The sequence below is a fragment of the Lissotriton vulgaris genome, chromosome 10, assembly GCF_964263255.1.
Source record: "Lissotriton vulgaris chromosome 10, aLisVul1.2, whole genome shotgun sequence".
Lineage (NCBI taxonomy): Eukaryota > Metazoa > Chordata > Amphibia > Caudata > Salamandridae > Lissotriton > Lissotriton vulgaris.
This window is the reverse complement of record NC_141698.1, coordinates 991349919-991371616: the sequence shown is the minus strand read 5'-3', so window position 1 is coordinate 991371616 and position 21698 is coordinate 991349919.

The window sequence follows — 21698 nt, the reverse complement described above, 5'->3', positions numbered from 1 at the left end:
ACTAGAAGATATGAAAGGAGAGTTTTATGATAGGGTGAAAGATTGAGAAGAAATTGCCATAAAAAGTAAGCATGGGCGCAAAATCCGTTACGCTCACGGATTTTGCGGATTTTCGGCCAACTCGCGATCCGCAGATTCCCGCGAATTTGCCGAAAATTCGCAAATCCGCAAGCGGAACGGATCTGGGTGGAAAAAGTTCAAGCTTCAAGCTTGTAACTATTTTAGAATGGCGCCGGCAAGCTGCCAGCGCCATTCTAAAATAGTTACTAAGTTAGCTTCAACAGGAATCACTAATAGATAAAATGAAGCACGTGCTCGAGTTTAACTGAATTCGAACTTCAACTTGAGCACCTGCTTTATTTTATCTATTAGTGCTTCCTGATGAAGCTAACTTAGTAACTATTTTAGAATGGCGCTGGCAGCTTGCTGGCGCCATTCTAAAATAAAACAGGAGTGGGGCAGAGGGCAGAAGGGGACAACAACGAGTGTGGCAGAGGGCAGAAGGGCACAACAACTAATGGGGCAGAGGGCGGAAGGGCACAACAACGAGTGGGGCAGGGGGCAGAATGGCACAACAACGAGTGGGGCAGAGGGCAGAAGGGCACAAAAACGAGTGGGCAGAGGGCAGAAGGGCACAACAACGAGTGGGACAGAGGGCAGAATGGCACAAAAACTAGAGGGGCAAGGGCAGAAGGGTACAACAACGAGTGGGGCAGAGGGTAGAATGGCACAAAAACGAGTGGGGCAGAGGGCAGAAGGGCACAAATAAGAGTGGGACAGAGGGCAGAATGGCACAAAAACGAGTGGGGCAGAGGGCAGAAAGGGCACCACAACGAGTGGGGCAGAGGGCAGAATGGAACAAAAATGAGTGTGGCAGAGGGCAGAAGGGCACAACAACGAGTGGGGCAGAGGGCAGAATGGCGCAAAAATGAGTGGGGAAGATGGCAGAAGGGCATAACAACGAGTGTGGCAGAGGGAAGAAGGGCACAAAAACGAGTGGGGCAGAGGGCAGAAGGGCACACAACTAGTGTGGCAGAGGGCAGAAGGGCACAACAACAAGTGGGGCAGAGGGCAGAAGGGCACAACAACGAGTGGGGAAGAGGGCAGAATGGCACAACAACGAGAGGGGCAGAGGGCAGAATGGCACAACAATGAGTGGGGCAGAGGGCAGAATGGCACAAAAACGAGTGGGGAAGAGGGCAGAAGGGCACAACAACGAGTGGGGCAGAGGGCATAATGGCACAAAAATGAGTGGGGCAGAGGGCAGAAGGGCACAAAAAGAGTGGGACAGAGGGCAGAATGGCACAAAAATGAGTGAGGCAGAGGGCAGAAAGGGCACAACAACGAGTGGGGCAGAGGGCAGAATGGCACAAAAACGAGTGGGGCAGAGGGCAGAAAGGGCACAACAACGAGTGAGGTAGAGGGCAGAAGGGAACAAAAACGAGTGGGGCAGAAAGGCACAAAAAAAGTGGGGCAGAGCGCAGAAGGGCACAAAAAACGAGTGGGGCAGAGGGCAGAAGGGCACAAAAACGAGTGGGGCAGAGAGCAGAAGTGCACAAAAACGATTGGGACAGAGGGCAGAAACAAGTTGGGCAGAGGGCAGAAGACCACAAAAACGAGATGGGCAGAGGGCAGAAGAGCACAAAAACGAGTGGGGCAGAGGGCAAGAGGGCACAAACACGAGTGGGGCAGAGAGCAGAAAGGCACAAAAATGAGTTGTACAGAGGGCAGAAGGGCACAAAAAACGAGAGGGTGGCAGTGATGAACTAGAGGGCGCATCGCGGTCTCGCACAAAAAAAAACCGCGAACACGCAAAGCGCCCCGCGAACACTAAAAAATAAAAAAAGCCACAAATTCGCACAAATTCGCGAATTTTACTGATCGCAAATTCGCGAATTCGCAAATTTCGCCCATAATAAATAAATGAAGATGGCACTTGAAATGGTAGGTATTTTATGATGGGTCCAGGAAGCCATCAGTGGGGGGATTGATGGAGCAGGTTTTTTGCGAAAAAAAACCTGCTCGGATTAACACCACCATAACACATACTAACAGTGTGCAGTGTGAACTAATATTAAAATCACAAGAAAACACGTGGTAAACTGCTTTGCCCATGTGTGCACTAACGTAAAATAATGCATAAAAAACTAAGTTGTATTTACATTGCACTTTAAAAGAAACTGGAAATAATGCATGACTAGGCCACATTTGTTTTGCATTTTGCATGTTGCATCTTGCTTTAAATAATGAATAATGCCACTTTTGCTTCTGCTAGGAAACCCTTAACAGGGGATAGTGCACAGGTGGATCGTAAACAGTGATAAGTGCATTTCATTTAACTAATGAATGCTTATGTTCTTTTTGCCTTAGTGAGCTGAATAGGCCTCCATTATTCTTAAGTTCGTCTGATAGATGAGGGATGGAAATGTGAACGTAAAATGACCTAACAAAAACAGACAGAAGCACTGAGTGCTGCAAAGGAGGGACAAAAGTTCAAGGATGCTCAGTACAGAGTGCATTGTTCACCTGCCATAGGAAGTGACTGGCCGTGGGACTAAAGACTCCTTCTGTGGATGCAATTGAAAATATGTGTGAAAGAATGTAAAAGTATCTAGTATTGAAAATGAATAGATGAGTCAGAATTTACATTATGTGAGCAACAAATAAACAAAAGGTTACACAAAATGTGAATGGGAACCTAGTGGTGTGACAGACCACCTCCTGGCTCAGCCAATCATAAGTCAAAGTTTGAGAAATGTTTCAACTGATGTGGGTTGGACATGTAGGTTTTACAATATAATTGGGGTGCCTTTAGGAGAGAGGCTGCAAGAGAGAGGGATAATTAGTCGCTGTCCGTCGATTTGCAGAAAGGCCTAGCTTTTCCTATCTCTCTCATGCTCTTGGGTCTTGAAGCCTTTGTTTCCTGACTCTTTTTCAGGGGACCCCCACCATCACCTTGGCACAGGGGGTGGTATTTCACTGAGAACTTGGGATAGTATATCTGTCTGACTTTTACTTTCCAGTCATTTGCAAATGTATTTTTCTGTCTCTGAACCGTATGTCTCTTCACCTATCCACTTCGTCATAAGCATATTGTTTCGCATTATTTTTGCTGAAACTGATGTCTCTCAATATATCCACTCCTTCATATGTACATAGTACACTTTTTTTCGAAATATGGAAGTTACCTCCAGTCTCCCTCATGCAAGAATATATCCCAGCAAAGACTCAACTAGCAGCTGTTTTTCTTTGTGCTTCCTAAGTGCTGGGTTACTGGATATATATTTTCAGGGGTTTAGGGTGCCCACAGACACTAAAGTGGGTATATAGCAGTTTGGAAATTTGGGACCTTAAATTGGTTTACGGTACCTTTCTTTTGGTCACAAATATCTCTCCATTATTGTAAAAAAATTGTAGAAAAATAAACCACTATTATAACGTTTTGGCATCTACACATCACACGTTTTCTAACACTGAATGCCAAACTGCCATTGCTTTGATTGGCTAACATTTACAATGTGGTAGACAAGACGTTCTTCAGATTTCCAGAATTTGTTTCCAAAAAACATTACTTTTTCCTTGTCTTTCTCACAGGAACATATCCCTCCCAAGACTTGACTCAAATCTGAATTTCCCTAGGTCTTCTAAGGGTCGTGTTTGTCAGACACATTTGTATTTTTGATGGCTTTTAGCAGGGATTGACACATTAGGCACAAGGGAATTTTTTAAAGGCAGGAGATTCAATGCAGGATGTCTGTATTATTAGGGTCCCAAGTAGGTAGAATATTAGAAAACCTACCAAGTCCAGACATTTTTTATTCATGGAGACAGAGAGAAATCCATGTTGATGTGACATACATGAATGCCCACATGTTTAATGCCTACTATTCTGCATAATACATTTATGGGAAATAAAAAAGCACAATTTCTCCTGTTTTGTTTTGATAGAAAACTCCAGACCTTCAGGAAAATGTAACAGTCTGACCATTCACTGTTTCCATACCTTTCTAGGTAAAAAGGCACACCACATGTCAGTTTGCTTAATGCATGGAACAGGAATAGGTCATAATTGTGACCATGTGAATACTACATTGATGCTATATTGACTTCAAATGGTAGCATACTTGATATTTCCTGTCCGATACAATACCCCCTACCGCCACAGATGAGGTACTGCTGTTACTGGTAGATGTATGGAAATTCTGTTATGCTGCACCCCACACATTCTAAAACTTCTGTCACAGGAATGTAAAGAAATTCTTATGTAACCATTGTTTGGCCTCTCTGGGGAATTCTGAGTAAGAAAAAGTCACACAGACTCTTCCAAATGTCTTGTCTTCAGAAACATTTGAGGTTGATGGGTTTCTCTAGGTGGCAGATGACCCCGGTCCAATACATGGGTGCCTGTGCCCAGCAAGAAGACTTGACACACTTTGGATTCTATCCTAGGCCAAGAAAATCCTACACAGCCCCAAGTTCCTCGAAGGGGGTCAGATATGTATTTCTTTTGCCCAGCAAGGAGTCGGACACTGTTTGTATTCTTTCTTAGCTATAGAATTCGTTCACACATCGGTCAGCTCCTCACTGAAAAACAGCAGCGTTTCTGTGCATCAGTAAGAAGCCAGCCACAGTTTAGATATTTCCTAATAATTCAGACAGAATTCTGCTCCTTACTGGACTGTGACACAGATGTTTGTTTATGTGCCCTAGAAATAAGTCAAAGAATAAACAACAGGTGTACACCCATTAACCCAGTTGAGATCTGGGTGGTAATTGAACAATATCTCAACAGGTGTTATTTAGTAGGCTGGTAAGTAAACATGCACATATAGTTGCAAAAGGAATAAGCAGGGAGACTCAAAGTTTGAAGGATGTAGCAAGGGCACAATATGTTTAGAAAAAGTATAGTGAAACCGTAGTACATACCTAGAAATAAGTCAGGCACTGTTTGAACTTTTACTTAGGCTAAGAAAAACCCAAATGTCATTTGAATCCTTGTGTGGGTACAGAACTGTGTATCTTTGCACTGCCAGACATTATGCAGAATGTTCACGTTGTAAGACATATTCAAACCATGTCCCATTTCTTGCTGGGGCACATGCACACAGATCCTTCTTATCACAATGCTTCTCTTGAAAAGGGAAGTACTGAGTGATGAAGGAGCTGTAAAAAACTGAATCAGGGAGTTGGAATTGGAAGAACCAGGAACAATCCTAGTCTATCCCCTTCTAATATCCACCTCAGATTCATTTCTGATTTTAGTAAGTTAAAACTGGATGGAGAATGAGAGGGGCTCGGTTGGTCCTCCTGTCCTCTCTCCTACCTCCAACCAACAGAAATGTGTGCCTGAGCCTGCGTGCATGACACAAGAGACGGTAATAGTTGACTTTAGCATATCTCTAGCCTTACCCACCAGATTGAACCTTAGATGGACCTGGAAGGGGCTGGGTAATCTCTCCCAGGCCCATCCATGAGTGTGTGATGTCACTACTGATATCACATTTATACCCTCAGCAGCAGGAGGAATTTGACCCCCATCAGATGTTCTCACTTTGAAAGGATTTCCTGAAATTCTTTTTTTCAGCCATTTGCCATATCCCACAATCAGAAACTATATGGGGTTATTCACAAGGACTTATCTTTGATCTATCCCCACCTTAACGCATCAAAAGTGGAGATAGATTTAACACTCCATTCACAAGCTTGTGCAAACTGCAGACATTGCCAGTATTCCTGCGATAACTGCCCCAAAATGTATCTCCATGGTGGACACCACCAACTAAGCCAAATGAGATGCAGAGTAGGCGTTCCCGTTCAAAAACATGCAAAAAAAACACAACACCAATTTCACAAACTGTCCCCCCCGTCTAGACATACACATACCGTGCACGACACAAGAGCCACAAAAAGCGCATGGGGACGCACATTGCCAAAATAAATACACACATGTGTGGCCAAACGAACGAGAAAAATTAACACACCACTGAAGTAACAACCAAAAACGTTTGTGAAATACAACACAAAACACCAATGCGGAAGACTCCTGTCAGGTCCTTCAGGGACAATCTTGACGTAATAGCCTGGAAAATAAAGCACAAAATCAAGACATGTGTCATGCGCACAGCAAAGGAGCAAGACACAGAGATACAGAGAAGGAAAGTAAGCTAGAGAGAGAAAGTGAGGAAAGGATAGGAAGGGAGAGAGTGAGAGAGAGAGAGGGGGGAAGGGAGGGTGAGAGAGAGAGAAGGAAAGGAAGGGAGAGAGAGAGAGAGAGACACCGCCGCCCCTGCGTACACATGTCCCACTGTTTACCTGCTGTCACTGGTGTGTCCAGCAGTAGGCATACCACAAGCCTGTGCAAGCTCCAGGCCCCGGTCCCGCCTCCATGGCATGGTCTACATCATGCCGGCCCGCCACGCTGACCAACAGGTCCCACACATGATGCTGAGTCCTGGGTCATCAATGGCAGAGACCACATCAGTGCACACATCATCAATCCAGACTGCACACCCGCTCAGCTATTTTGGTGCTACTAACCCTGTCCAACGCCAGTCAGCGCCACGTGGTGGTAGGCCTGTGATGGCCGCAAGGCTTCAGGTGCCACTAACCCTGTGTAACGCCATCAGCACCACGTGGAGGTAAGCTTGTGACAGTCGTAATGCTTCGGGTGCCACTAACCCTGTGCAACACTAGTCAGCGCCTCGTGGTGGTAGGCCAGTGATTGCCACAAGGCTTTGGATGCCACTAATCCTGTGTGCAACAACTCATGGGCCCTTTATTATTGAGAATCGTGGAGCGTCCATCATCCGGTCACCACTGGCAGAGGGTAATGTGATGTTATCGGACCCTTATATTTGCAGGGTCACATGGCCTGTGACACCTGTGCCGGATGGGTGTGGTGTGTGTGATAACCTGCCCTCAGGGATTGGCCGTGACAGGCTGACAACTAGACCAGTGACCTGCACATCACCAGCTAGTACGCCTGCGACAGGTAGCTATGTGGGCCCCCCCTCGGAGTGTGAGCGGAGTTGTCTTGTCTGGCGTACACCCGACCATCGCAGGGCTTGCAACAATAACTTGGGGGCTCTGGGCGTGGTTCAGTCCTTGTCCAGACAAGGAAGTGAGTAATGCGCGTGTCCCTGTTGTAGTGTTTCCGGCACCCAGAACACAATATGCAATATAGCACACTGTGACTGTCATCCCACTAGATGAGCATCATTGACTTATGGGAAATCACTGTCCCTACATACATCCACACATTCATACATGAATGATGAAAGACATGACACAGCAGTGCATTACTGGATGTTTATTGCACACCTAGTGGAGTTTTGCAGCTGGAGCGGTACAGGGCCATGCCAAGCACACTACACAATATGGGCCCGTGGATGGCCAGTCAAAGTCCATCCGGGGATGACAAGTACTGCGAAAGAGGAAGAGTACAGTCCGCAGTCTGGTTGCCATGTCTTTGGTCACCAAACAGGATACAGCAGTCCATGTCACAGTTCATGGTGAGTGCAGCAGAGTGTATTGGAGGTCAGTGGAAGCTCATAGGGCCATGTGCGGCACCAAGCTGAAACAGGCCAAGTGGCGGAAATGAATTCCAGTGCCTCTTTCTGACATAAATCCCATACACGTCCTCGGAAGTGTGTTCTGCCCCACCTGTGGGTGTTGCAGTACCGGGCGCAGCACTGTGTGCCACTGACACATCAGGTGCCGGAGTTTACACGCCTGCCGCACTGTGAGGCACTGACACACCAGGGGTCGGAGATGTGGATGGTATGGGGGCAGCATCATTCATCAGCGCCACGCCTTGTGGCAGCAATGCCATAATGAGGATCTGCAGGACATGGTAGATCTCAGCTACATTTCACTGATGTGCAGCAGTGGCTGCCATCCTTCCCGCCTCCATTCCTGCCATGTCCTCCATGAGCCTCCCTGTTGGACTTGGCCCTTCTGGCAGGTTCACCTCTAATCTTTTTGCTTTTAATCTGTGATCTGTGTGGATGATTTTCTGGTCTGTGCGCACTTTTTCCCTGTGTCCCAGAGTAAAGTGTGTGCATGTAGTTAGGCTGGCCTGCTCTCCCATAGGAATGCATGGGGAATGTCTGTGTCCCTAGTAGTTCCTGATGCGTGGGGAGTGCATGCTCGAATTTGGTATGTGCGAGCTCGTGAGAATGAATGCTTCGCAATGGTGTATGTGGCATGTGTGTGTCATGTGTAGAAATGCCACTTCTAGGACTTGGCATATTACTGTAAAATATGCCTGCCGTGTGATTGGCTGGAGCTGGCTGGTGAGCCTGGCTCCAGGAAGGCTGGATGGGTCTGCCCGGTGGTGAGTGTGAGATTAGCATGTTGATTGCTTGGGAGGAGTGCACCTGGTCCCTGATGGGCCTGGACTTTCCGCACACAATGCTGGCTCCACCCCCTGTAGTGCGACTGATGACCCTAGCCCTGCCAGTGAATGAAATGGGTGGTTGAGCTATCAAGGGTACTTCAAAACCAGCTGCGACTGGTTTCCCCCCACCCTGCACCCACAGACAAAGGGTTTTACAGTATAAGAAGGGGCTGTGTCCCGATACAATTTGGTTCTGTTCTCTTCCAGGATCCTTGCTAGAGGGGGCTGCTGATGTTGCTGGGGCCAGGAGGACCGCCACTTGGACTGTCTCCCTGCCTGGAGACCCAGTGAGCTGGCTCTGGCCCTGCCTTTCCCCCCTGCCTGCCTCCAGACCTTGCTGGAGCATTACTTTTGCCCCTAGCGCTGAAGAGCGCTTCCTTCATGCTGCCTAGCGCTGGGAACGCTTTATCTTTACTGCCTAGCGCTTAGGAGCACTTTATTGTCCCTGCTACGCGCTGGGAGCGCTTTTTATCTTTATCTAGCGCTGGGAAGCGCTTTGGTTGACAAGCCAGTGCCACCCGGCATTTGCCCGAAATTGCGGCGCATCGCGAGTGCCTACCTCGCTTTATAGTTAATTTGGAGGCCAGTGCCCACCCGGCATTGCCCCGTTCTTGGATATTTAATTCATCACGAGGGGGCCCACTCCTCGGATACTGAGAGCCCACCTACCTGTCTGTTACGAGCCGACGCGCTGCCCGCGGCGACCCGGAAGTATTGGGCCGACCGGCCAATCGCTGCGCGGCCCCCTCGAGGCCAACCGGAAGTCCCGCCCCGCAGCCGAGCAGCGAGGAGAGGAGCGACGGAGGGTGCAGGCAGGGCTCCGTGGTCAGGAGGAGAGCCCCGCCGCCCCAAGGAGAAGTGCCGACGCCCGCCTGGCTCCCCGAGTGCCAGGAGAACCCAGCGAGACACCCGGTGAGTGCGGGGGCGTTCCTCTTTGTTTTCCGAGCGGCCCCAGTTGGCAGAGTGCCGCTCCAACGACGCCTGCATTCTTGGTGTGTGGAGCCCCGAGGCTCCTAGGGGGCATTTCTTTGAGCCCGAGAGGCTCCCCGGGCATTTACCTTTATCTTGAGTCCCCCGTGAGGGACTCCAACGTTCCCCCCACAATTGCGAGGGAGCCCAGAGAGGCTTCAGGGGCACATCTGCGTCTTCGAGCCCACGAGGCTCCGAGCCCCCATTGTTCTTTGAGCCCGAGAGGCTCCAGCCCCAGTCCTTTTTTACGAGCCTGCGAGGCTCGACTGCCAGTACCTTGATTGAGAGCCCTGAGAGAGGCTCTGGGGGCATCTTCATTGTTTTAGAGCGTAGGAGCTCTAAAAGTGCCAGCAGATTTGTTTTACGAGCCCAGAGAGGCTCAGCAGTGCCACAGTGGTGGTTCTGGAGCCCACGAGGCTCCAACGTTGCTCATCTTGATTTACAACTGTCCAGCACTTAGTGGACAGTTGCTACGTTTAGGCTTTGTGTTCTTGGCTGCCTGCGCAGCCTTCCCTGACAATTTGGACTCAGGGCATTCCAGCCCTTGCGAGGCCAGTTGGCCTGAGGGACAGTTCGAGTGTGGTGCTATGTGCACCCTGCGCATTGTAATTTACTTGTGTATGTGATTCCTGCGCAAATGCTCTACCTGCACCTCTGAATGTGTTTTAATGCCTCATGTGCAATGTGTTTCATGTTTTATCCCCTTTGCTAAGAGTGACCTGCTTAGAGGATTGTTTATGTTCCAGTACCTTTGCTAAAAGTGACCTGCTTAGGTATTTTATGTTTTATCTCCTTTGCTAAGAGTGACCTGCTTAGAGGATTGTTTATGTTTTATTACCTTTGCTAAATGTGACCTGCTTAGGTGATTGTTTAGGTTTCCTTCCCTTTGCTAAGAGTGACCTGCTTAGGTGATGGTTTTCCTTCCTTAGGTCCTGATGATAAGGTCCTAGTTCCCTGCGTGATTTTCCTACAGTGTTTAGGGTTGCGTAGGAGGTATTTACTCTTTACCAGTGATTACTGGTTGTGTGCTGCATTGACTTTTTTGGTGACAGTCATTATATGTTTATGTGCTAAGTGTTATACCTACAAGTATTATTTCTAACAAGTGCCTACCCCCGACAGTGGTCCATGTGGCCCTGTCCTGTACATAATCCCTTGTAAATTCTGCCCGTGCCTGTTGGCACATTGTAAAGTTTGTGTGTTATCTAATGTGTTTTTACTATAATACAAAGGCTATTTTTTATATAACCTTGTGTGGAGTTTCCTTTGTGGTGGGCCATGGGTGTTGTTGTTGGGGTGCGTGCGCAGATACTTAGCTCACATCGCCTCCAAGTTTAGCCTTGCTGCTCGCGCCACGTTACCTAGAGGGTGAGCAGGGGTTATCTTGGCGTGTAACTCCCTTGCCCTGACTTAGGAGTGGTGGTCTCTGACTGACTTTGGCGCAAGCCCTGGCCAGCCGGGGATCCCGTTTCTAACACTCCCCATGTGTGCCAGCTCACGGCTGGGATCGCTGTAGCCAGTCTGAGCGGACAGGTGTTCTGCTCTCTGAGTCATGACTCCAGCGATGTCAGTCAGAGCTCGTTGTAGACCATGGAGCAGGCTGTAGGTGTCCGTTAGGGACTGGAGCTGGTCCCTGATGGGACCTAGACACCCATGGATGTCGTCCAGTTTGATAGCCATGAGGTCGTCCCCACACGCACCTATTCAGCTGTCTCCCTCTGGCCCTCCAGCCCACGGCATTGGAAGGCCATTGGTTGTTCCAGGGGGTCTTGGGAGACTGCTGGGGATGTGGGTGCCTACTGCTGGGTGTTTTGGGGAGTGGGTGGGGTCTCCTCTATGCAGCTGGGCTGCCCTGATCCTGGAGGTGAGTTGCGGATGATGTAAATGACGTCTTGGAGGACTTGAGTGTCAATACTGGAGGTGTCCTCCTCGTCATCAGTGAAGAATGACTGGGACTGCAGTACAGGAGGTGTTGATAGTACCTCTGCAATGTGAAGGGGAGATGGTGTATTACAATGCGTCCACATGTATGTAGCTGCATGGTACATGTTGACATTCAGACAGCATGGCATTGTACAGTGTGACAGTCTGTAGATCAGGACTCTGACCAAGAGTCATTGTGGGGGTGTACTGTGCTCTGCTTGATTGTGCATGTGTGCCATTGTGGCCATCTCCACCCATCCCTCCAGTACCTGATGGTCACCACACTGTTGCGGTTGAGTTGTGTCCTGTCAAGCAGTGTCTGGTCCCCCGAATCCGGCCACAGTCTCCACACTGATGACTGTCGACACCAGATCCTCCATGTCATCCAGTAGGAGCTGTGGCGCTGGGCTCTCACCTCCAGTCTGCATTGCTGACTTCTGGTTGGCTGCGAGTTTCTTCTCGGTCTTGCGCTTGATGTCAATCCATTGCCTCTTCGCCTTGTCCATTGACCTCTTGTGGTCTCCAACGGCATTCACCTTGTCCACGATGTCCAGTCATATCCCATTTTTGGTGCCCAATGACACGTTGGCGGTGAAGAACAGTTGTTGATTGTGTTCCATCAACTCCGTGGCCAGGATCCTGTCTTCTTGCAGACTGAATTTTGTCTTCTTGTCCTCGCCCTTCCATGTCCTCGAGGTCCCAGGCAGGTCGTCCAGGGTGCTTGTGGGTTTGCGCTCGTCCTCTGTGCCTGCTCCGGCTGTCTCCATGGTGCTTGGTGGTTGTTGGTCAGTTTGTATTTGAGTGTTTTTCTACTTTTATTGTCATTTTTACCGCCTGCCATGTGTGTTGCAGGCCTGGCTCTGCTTATCGCTGCTTTCCTCATCGCGCTTTGGCCCATCACATGTTTTTTCGCATTGAGGTTTGTGTTTCTATCTCCGTGGAGGTGGTAGTATCGCGGACATTGACCGCGGTTTTGGCAGACTATCGCATGGTACTGCCTTGTTGTGAATTCCACGTTGACACAGGGTTATTTTCCTACCATAGGCTGCGATGGGTAAAGTTGCGTTAGCATTTTTTTGGTGATGTTTAGCAGACATTCTTGTGAATATACCCCTATATTTGTTTCATTCAGGCTAAGCCAGTTGGTGACTAGACTCTCCTAGATTTTGAAATTACCACCCCCTCTTTTCTAGATTTTTTCAGGGATTATTCCACAGATCAAACATTTTGGGTGGATGGCGAAACATGCAGGCCACTTTGTTGTGCCTACTGTGTTTTTTTTAGTGGGATTGAGAAGCTGTTCTAATGTTATGAACATTTGCTCAAAATATTTCTGAATAGAGTTGCATCCATCTTCTGACAAATCTGAGACCATTTGTTATGCATTTAATGGGCAACAGGGTCCCTAATCTTCTCTGGAGAGTACAGGGATTAGCATTTCCTAACTTCCCTACACAAACTGCCTTTGTCTTTCAATTAACCCATTCATTTGTATGCTACTTCGAGGCCTATTATCTTTTCATTTCAGAGTCCTTCTATGCTCTCTCAAGCTGTCTAAGCTAGTTTGTTAGATTTTCATAGAATTAATAATGATTTTATTCTTTCTCTTAGGAAACCCTGGTATGAAATATGATAAGAAATGTTCATCCTGTTGGGTATTTGGACTAATGTTTCATGTTATAAAGAGTATTTTTTAGAGACTGCCAAATACTAGAGGCAGCTGCACCTTCCTCAACGTGTAACTATAAGATAAAATGCCTATCACCATAAATTTAATAACGGGCAGCATGATAGGCAGGACAAAATCCAGGAGCTCTCAAAATTGATTTCATAGTTATAAAGGCAATAAATTAAGGTTAGTTCAAAAGTGGCTTGCAAGTAATTGTCAGAAGTCTTGATAATACATGTAGTTGCCGCCTTCCCTTCCCCCTCCATGCTGCTTGGTCACTTCTTAGAATCACATTGGATTTCACAATGGTAGACATAAGAAACTTTCAGGACTCTTCCTCTCGCCAGATCTTTGTGATGAACACATTTGTTTTTCAGAATAAAGTTGTGCATTTCCATTCCGCATGTGTTTAAGGATGACGTATTATTATGTGAATATTTGTGTTTTTTACCTCATCAGCAATATTTGCTCTATCACCCTGCACGGGTTCACCAGTTGGGTGCATGAGTCATGCATATCTCTGTTACTCCATGCTAATATTGTTCAGGTGGAAACTGCTGACGCACTGAATGAAACATCCTTTTCTAGATCGTCTCACTTCCGAGGCTCCTCTCAAGTCCGAGGTTGTGCAGAAGTAATTTCCTTTCTCAAACATACATATTATTGCAAACATTTTATCCGGTTCCTGTGTGATACTCTGTGGCTCCAGCAGAATTTCCATGGTTCTTATATAGCTACATTTGCAGCCACAATGAACAAGCCAAGCTCTGTGCCTCAAGGCCACATCAGGGTCATATAAACTGAGCCAGGAAAGCATATCTGTGCGAGTCTCCAGTCTTCTGACCCTGAGGCAGTGCCAGGGTGACAAGAGAAAACGCAGCAGCCATATCATGACACCAAGGGGCTGTGAAAGGTGAAGGGCAGAAAATGCAGTATTATCAACCGGGCAAACAGACAATCCAATGCTGCTTTTAACTAATTCCAGAGGGTGGTATGGACGTGTTCCCACAAGCAGGATTACTAATACTATTACCAATCCTTGTAATGAAGGAAAAGAAAACACAGCGCAATCGAAAAACACAAAATCACAAATTATCAAACAATTATATTCCTATTGGTCGAATAATGACTGTGTAGTCATTTACTGGCACTAAACAAACAGTTTTAAAACAAAAGACAGAGAACCATATTTACAAAGTCAAAGTGTTCAAAGTGACACAAAGTCTTACAAAGCTATTTTCTATCCAGTGCAAAAGGTGATTTGCACTGTAAAGATGTTCTTTGCGCTGCATTGCATTGATTTACAAAAACGGGGCAGTACAGGGCAACCTGGTGGCAATACCTATAAGCTCTGATATAAAGTCTAATCTAATGAGATAAGCCAGCCATGCATGAATATATGTCAAAAACTATCGCCTTCATGAAGCAGGCATTAACAAGGAGAAATGAGTTTATTTCTCAATGCATGTATTTTGCAGTAATAGCACACAATGTGTGTGATTCTTCTGAATTTGTATCAGCATATGAACTTGCACTGAACGGTGTGCTTCAAAACCTCTGGTAAACAGTACATATTCACCTCTGCACCACAGTGCAAGGCTATATGTCTCACATGTAAGGCTCTTTATGTCCCTGCGCTAATGTAAGATAGTAGCAGGAAGGTGATCTTAGTAGATATAGGGGCAGATGTATCAAAGCAATTTTTAGTCACAAACTCTGCGATTCGCAAAAAAGCAGCGTTTGCGACTAAACATTAGCTAAACGGTATGTATGAAGGAAATTGCTTAGCAAAATTTAGGAATCGTAAAATTTGCGAATCCTTAATTTTGCGTAAGCATTAAAGGAATCGCAAATTGCGATTCCTTATATGCTATGCATCAAGCATTCAATTATTGTGATTTCTCCTTAAGAAATCGCAAATTACCACCAAGTTCAAGTTGGTGGTAATTTGCGATTTCTTTCACAAATGCAATTTTGGCATTTGTGAAGGTGGCATATGGTGCACATACATGCCCTTAGGTCTTGTCTGTGCGCCATATGCGCACACATGTAAATTTCAGGGGTGCATCAGGGTATCCTTATGACACTCTTGCACCCTTGAAATTATTCTCAAGTTGCGATTCTCAAATTGCGAATCGCAAATTGAGAATTACTTCACATCCATTCCTATGGGCCTCCTGGCCCATAGAAATGAATGGGAAATTATTCCTAAATTGCGATTAGACATTTCCTAATCGTAATTAAGGAATTTTAAGAAATCGTTAAAAAATTGCGATTTTTTATATGCATACCATTTTGCAATCCTCAAATAGCGATTCTCAAAAAATAACTATTTGAGAATCGCAAATAGGTATTTTGATACATTTGCCCCTTAGCTCTGCACTGTTTTCCCTCTTCTGCAGCACAGCATGTAATGCTGTGCTGATTGCATGAAAATTGTGTATATTGGTCAGAGGTTCAAGCATACGCACAGGCATTATTTACATTTTGTTAATGAAAAAAGTTCCCATATTGTAATTTGTGTGCCTTGCTGACTGTGTAACATTTATATTTGCTGTAAGATACAGAAAATCGGTGAATATATTTTTCCAATTTCTTTTCCTACTTACTTTATGCATTCATATTCTTCACTAAAGGTTTCACATTTTTAAAGCACAGCCAAGTTATTTAGCAAAACAATCAATAACTTAAATCTTGGCATGCTCCAGGAACAATTTGTAAATCTAGAGAAACTGATTGAAGTCAGAAATCTTTTGGTGGAGAGATTTGGAGATTAGTTCTGAAATCAGTTTTTAATCTTCTTATTTCGTTTTCATCATTGTGTTTTGAAAATGTGCAATGTAAAACGCAGTGCTTAGGATTATATATTTTCTTGTTTTCATAATTAAAAACAAACTTGAGGAACTGTTTCCAACTACTGGCTCAGGAAAAAAATAGATGTATTTTTTACTGAAAGTGATGCCATTTTATGTATTGTATTTGCATATTCGATAAATAGAATCCACATATGTTATGTACAATATAAACTGAGTTGATGCTGTTTCTAAGTGATGTAACTTACAAGTGTTACTGCTACGTTCACATGCTAGGACAATTTAACACTCTCTAAACATGCTCTGCAAGACTGATAGCATCTGGTCTGTAACTCAACAACCATTTGAATGAAGCTATGCAGGGAGGTTTGCATCTTATTGCGTTGTGTTATATTCAATTTCTGTGCACCCACCAGATACTGAATGTACTATGATTGAAACTCGGCCACAAGGAAGTTGTTCACTATCTATAAATGGTGTCCTTTTACACAAAAATGAAATGAATACATTAAGAGCATTGCAGTTTTGTAGAACATGTTAAAGATGCATCAAAGCAAATTCACTTTTGTCCGCCATAAAAAAATATTCATGTGAGAACAATACAGAACATAGTGCTCCATCAAAAATACTATAAATGACTGACAAAATGTCACCTTCAGCATCTTATTATCTATACACAAAGCATACAAAGAAAGAGGCTTACAACAATTACACCAAGTGAGACCGAACTAGAACTCAAGCAGGGTTATATTGTTCAGCCAATTTCTAGATGAACTCTGGGTTCTTCTTGTAAATATAGTGTCAATTAATTACTCAGATGTTAATTTTAAGTGATAAATATCATGAACTTGAAGTGGTTATTCTCATGGTGATTCAATTCAGGATTCTTTTCTAATAATATTGTTTCATTCATCTCAAATTATTTATTTGCAGAAGTCCAGTTGTCACTGCCTTTTATATGGAAGAGATACAATGCATTATCTGCCTTCCCTTAACCTAATTTCCAATGTATCATCTATGTAAAAGCGAGGGTTTTCACCAAAAGGATTAGAAGGTCTGTGTAGCATCTGTTTGAATTGTATTGAAACATATCTCTGAATGCATTTGTCATTCTGGGTGCTAGTGAGAACAGCATTCTATAAAGCATAAGGAGAGTTTGCTGGAGGGTGGCCAGAGAGATACATGAGGATGGGTATATGCTGTATATAGCTGTTCTTAAATAAAGTAACTCAAGCTTCAATGTTTTGTAGCCGTCATTACAGATTTGGTAATGAGCTACTCACAAACAGGGGAACCCATGCCGCCTCTATTCTACACATAGATTATTTCGTGCAACTCATATCGTATACAAAGAACAAGAAGGTGTGCTCAAAGCATAGACTCCACACATATGAACTTTTTAAGTTGAGGATTCAAGCAAGGTTCCATCAGAGTGTGTGTAATTTTGACTACGGGTATACATAGCACACTTTGGGAATTTTTGTTAATGCTAGCAGTCAGCATTTGCTTGTGCTCCAGGTTGCGCTCTCGATTGCATCTCTGTGTCGTCCTTTCTTCAGCAATGATTGAGTGTCAGTAGGCATGTGACACTATGGCACACTATGAGCCTACTTCACTAGAGTTACAAGGAAACTAATATTAACAGTGCATTCTCCTTTACACATGTTTTTACCATTCTCACAGCAGCAACGCAGTGTAAATCCACACACATCTGACGTCTTTACACACCCCAAAATCCATCTATGTGGAACCCTGTGACACAGAGTTGTTCATCTGAGCAACTAGAAACTATAATATAGAACTTGTTGTGGTGCCAGAAAGTGATACTAGTTGCTGCTACCACATATTTCTATGACTACAATATGCAATTTCACATTGATTGGAAATAGTATTATCATTATCATTATTATTATTCCCTTTTTTACTCATGAATACTCACATTGTTCCTCATTAATGTAGTCATTCTTGCATTTTAGCATTTCAGTTTAACATTTCAATTTCAACCCACAAATGTGTACCGGGTCTAATCACTTTGCCATAGTTTGTGTTGAAATAATATTCCCTAAATTATTTTGTTACGATAGGAGTTGAATAAGCTACTTTGTCTCCTAACAGGATGAAAAAGATGCTCCTACACAATTTAGGCCCAGAAGGCCTAAAGGTTTATAATCGATTGCAGAAAACAGTGAGATAGTGGAGGTGATGTTGATGTTTTTTCATAAGTGATAAAGGATTTGGATCAACATTATTCACTCACTATATGCATAGCAGTAATGAGATTGATTTTTTTTCAACTGAAACAACTTAAAATGAAAATCATTGAAAAAATATGATTTGGCTCTTCAACCTATGGCAAGGTGTTGGTAGTTTACACCATGAACTAATTTGTGATCAGGCAGTCATGCTTACCAAAGGAAAAATAATTGGTCAAAAGAGATGCTGACTTAAATGTGTTGTTCTGAAGTCTGAACTATCAAAAATGTGTGCAAAACAGCTCTTCAACGTAGTAACAAAAGCACGGAAGAGTCTTTCAACAAAATTTCTGATCACAAAAGTAGCAAACTAAAGAGAAATTCAAAAGACAACAATCAAACTACGAAAACTCCAGTAGTGTGCAATTATGGTGGAAATACTCAACACTTCACAAACTTACCTAAATGCCCTGCTGAAGGGTAAAATGTCTAGAATGTGGATAAGGGATATTTTTCTAGCGTTTGTGAAATGAATCCAAAAAGAAAGTGGTCAAATGTCACAGAAAATGAGGATAGTTCATTATCCGGTGAGAAAGTAATTAAGGATATTGCTAGAGGTAGTGTTTTTGTTTTTCAGTTTAATAAAGTTTTATTGTGCGTAAAGGAAATGATACATCATAATATAACAACATGGCATAGAACAAAATCAATATGAGATAATCATGAGAGATAATTGGAGATAAAAAAAACAAGGGTAGAAAAATTATGTAATGGAAGAAAATCGTAGAGAGAAAGAAAGAAGAGAAAAGGAAAGAGAAGAAGAGGAAGAGAGAAAGAAAAAAGGAAGGGGGTTAGGGAGGGGGAGAAGAGGATAAGAAGTTAGAGAAAGGTAGCCAAGTAAGATCAGATTTAATTTTTAAGGTGACAGAGGAAGAAGAAGCAATTGCAATCCTGTGCTCATCACAAACAAAATTCCACCACGTCTGCACAGACAGTTTAGAGTTATCCTTCCAGCAAGATAACATTACTTTGAATGCAGTTGCAATGAAAAGATCAAACAATTTAGCGTTATACGAATGTGAGTCTAAAACATCAGATAGAGAACCTAAAAAAATATGCAACGGTGAAAATGGTTCAGAGAAATGAAAAATACGCATGCAATATTTCCAAACTGAGGACCAAAAAGTAAGAACTGGTGGGCAATCAAATAGGAGACGTATGAGTGTGCCTGGAGTAGAGGAACATGACCAACAAAGGGGTGAGGAGGAAGGGGAGAATTTTGTAATGCTTACAGGGGTAAAAAGAGCTCTATGGTAAAGAAAAAAAAGTGACTGAGTAATACGGGCCGAAACTGAAGTCTTAAACAGTTTGGACCATAATCGATCCCAAATATCAACAGATAACGAGAAAGATAAATCAGTTTCCCAAGCAATTTCAGTAACGGTTTTAGGCCTAAGACCAACATTCTCTAATAACAGTTTATAAATCAGAGCAGCTTTGGGTATTTGTTGAGTGAACATAGGATATAGAGGGGTGGAAGGAGTAAGGGAAGGAAGGAGATCAAACGTAGGAAAGGTAGATAGGTGAGACACAATGTCAGAGGTAATAATGTCAAATTCTTTGCGACACTGTACAGGTAAATCAAACTTAGTTTGCATTACATCAAATGAAATAATGGTTGAATCAGAAAAAAATTGGTAGACAAACATAATATCCTTTTCTTTCCAATACTTGAAGTAGAAAGATTTACCCTTGTACTTAAGAGATTTGTTATACCATATACTGGAGGAAAGAAAAGTTTGTAAGGGAGATGAGTCTTTTGAAAAGATATTGTGTAGCAGTGTATGAGAGTATTTCAAAACAGGGTGATTTGTCAAGAATGAACAGTTTGACATGAAAAGGGATTGTTGAAAAGTAAAATCCTTTAACAAAGATCGTTCAACTGCGATCCATCTGGGTAAAGGGGTATCAGTAAAATCGAACGCTAATGAAAAGGCTTGTTTTATTAAAAAGGCAGAATGGTACGATTGGAAATCAGGGAAGCGAACCCCCCCTTCAGATTTAGGGCGTATAAGTTTTTGTAAAGCAATGCGGGGTCGCTTATTGTTCCACAAAAATTTGGAGCAGATGGAGTTTAACCTATTAAAATACAATTTAGGGATTTTTACAGGAAGCATGGAAACAGTGTATAAAATATGTGGGGAAATCATCATTTTGATGGTGTCTAAACGACCCCACCATGAAAGGAAAAGGGGAGACCATAATTGAAGGAGCGATTGAATTTTTTGAGTAAGGGAGGTAAAGGTCAGTTTGAGTGTGTCACGCAGGGTAGAGGAGAACCAAATACCCAGGTATTTGATCTTGGAGGGACACCATGCAAAATCGGTTGATGCAAACATATATTGGTAACAGGATGAGTTGAGGGGTAGGACCTCCGTTTTAGAGAGATTAAGTTTATAACCAGAAACAGAGGAATATAAGTGGACTTCTTCTAAAAATGGGGGAAGGGAAGAGACAGGGTTAGCCATGTAGACCAGAACATCATCGGCATAGGCCGAGATTTTTGTCTCAATCGAGGACTGTTTGAAACCCTGAATTAGGGGGTTAGAGCGGATTCTAATGAGGAACGGTTCAAGACAAAGAATAAAGAGTAAAGGGGAAAGAGGACAACCTTGTCTTGTCCCTCTGGATAAGGGGAAAAACTTCGAGAATTGATTATTAACAAAAACACTGGCGCGGGGAGCAGAGTAAAGTAGTCTAACCAGGGAGATGAAGTGGGGACCAAACCCAAACCACTGTAATGCCTTAAACATGAATTTCCAATTAATTCGGTCAAACGCTTTCTCAGCGTCTAGTGGGAGGGCAGCTAGAGGAGCATTGAATCGATTACTGTGGGAAATAATATTGGCAAAAACACGGGCATTGTCTGCTGCAAGTCTACCTTTCACAAAGCCAACTTGATCGGTTGTGATTAACAGAGGAATAAGGGATTCGAGGCGGGCTGCTAAAATTTTGGCAAAAATTTTACAGTCGTAATTAATAAGAGATATGGGACGATAATTTTTGCACAGGGAATGGTCTTTGTCAGGTTTGGGAATTATGATTATTAGGGCGTCCAAAAATGAGCCAGATGCTTTAGCATTTGCAATAAAGGAGTTAAAAAGTTGTAAAAGGTGAGGGACAAAAATGGAATGCATGGTGGCGTAAAATTCAATTGGGAGACCATCTGGACCAGGGGCTTTCGCTTTCTTAAGGGAGGTAATTGCCTTGAGAATTTCCTGAGGGGTAATGTCAGATTCTAATTGATGGAGTTCTGTAGGGAGAGAAGGGGGAGGAGGAAGGTCTTCGAAGAAACGGGAGAGATCCTCATCACCAGGATGTGTATCATCAGTATACAGGAGTTTATAATAATTATGAAAAACCTGTGCAATATCCTCATCAGAGGAAACCTTTGTATTGGTGTCCTCATTGAGAATAGAGCCAATTGATTTTCGCTCAGATTTAATTTTAAGATAATTTGCTAACATTTTCCCCGCTTTATTTTGACCTCCATGAAATTTAGATTTCACCTTCAAGAGGGTGTTGCAAGCTTCAACTGTGGCAATTTGATTAAGTTCAGATTTGGCTTTAATAAGTTGGAGGAGAGCGTCAGGATTCTTGGACGAGAAGTAAGAGTGTTCTAGGGTCTTAATGTTGGAGAGTTGGGCGGTGTATTTGTCCCTGTTGAGTTTCTT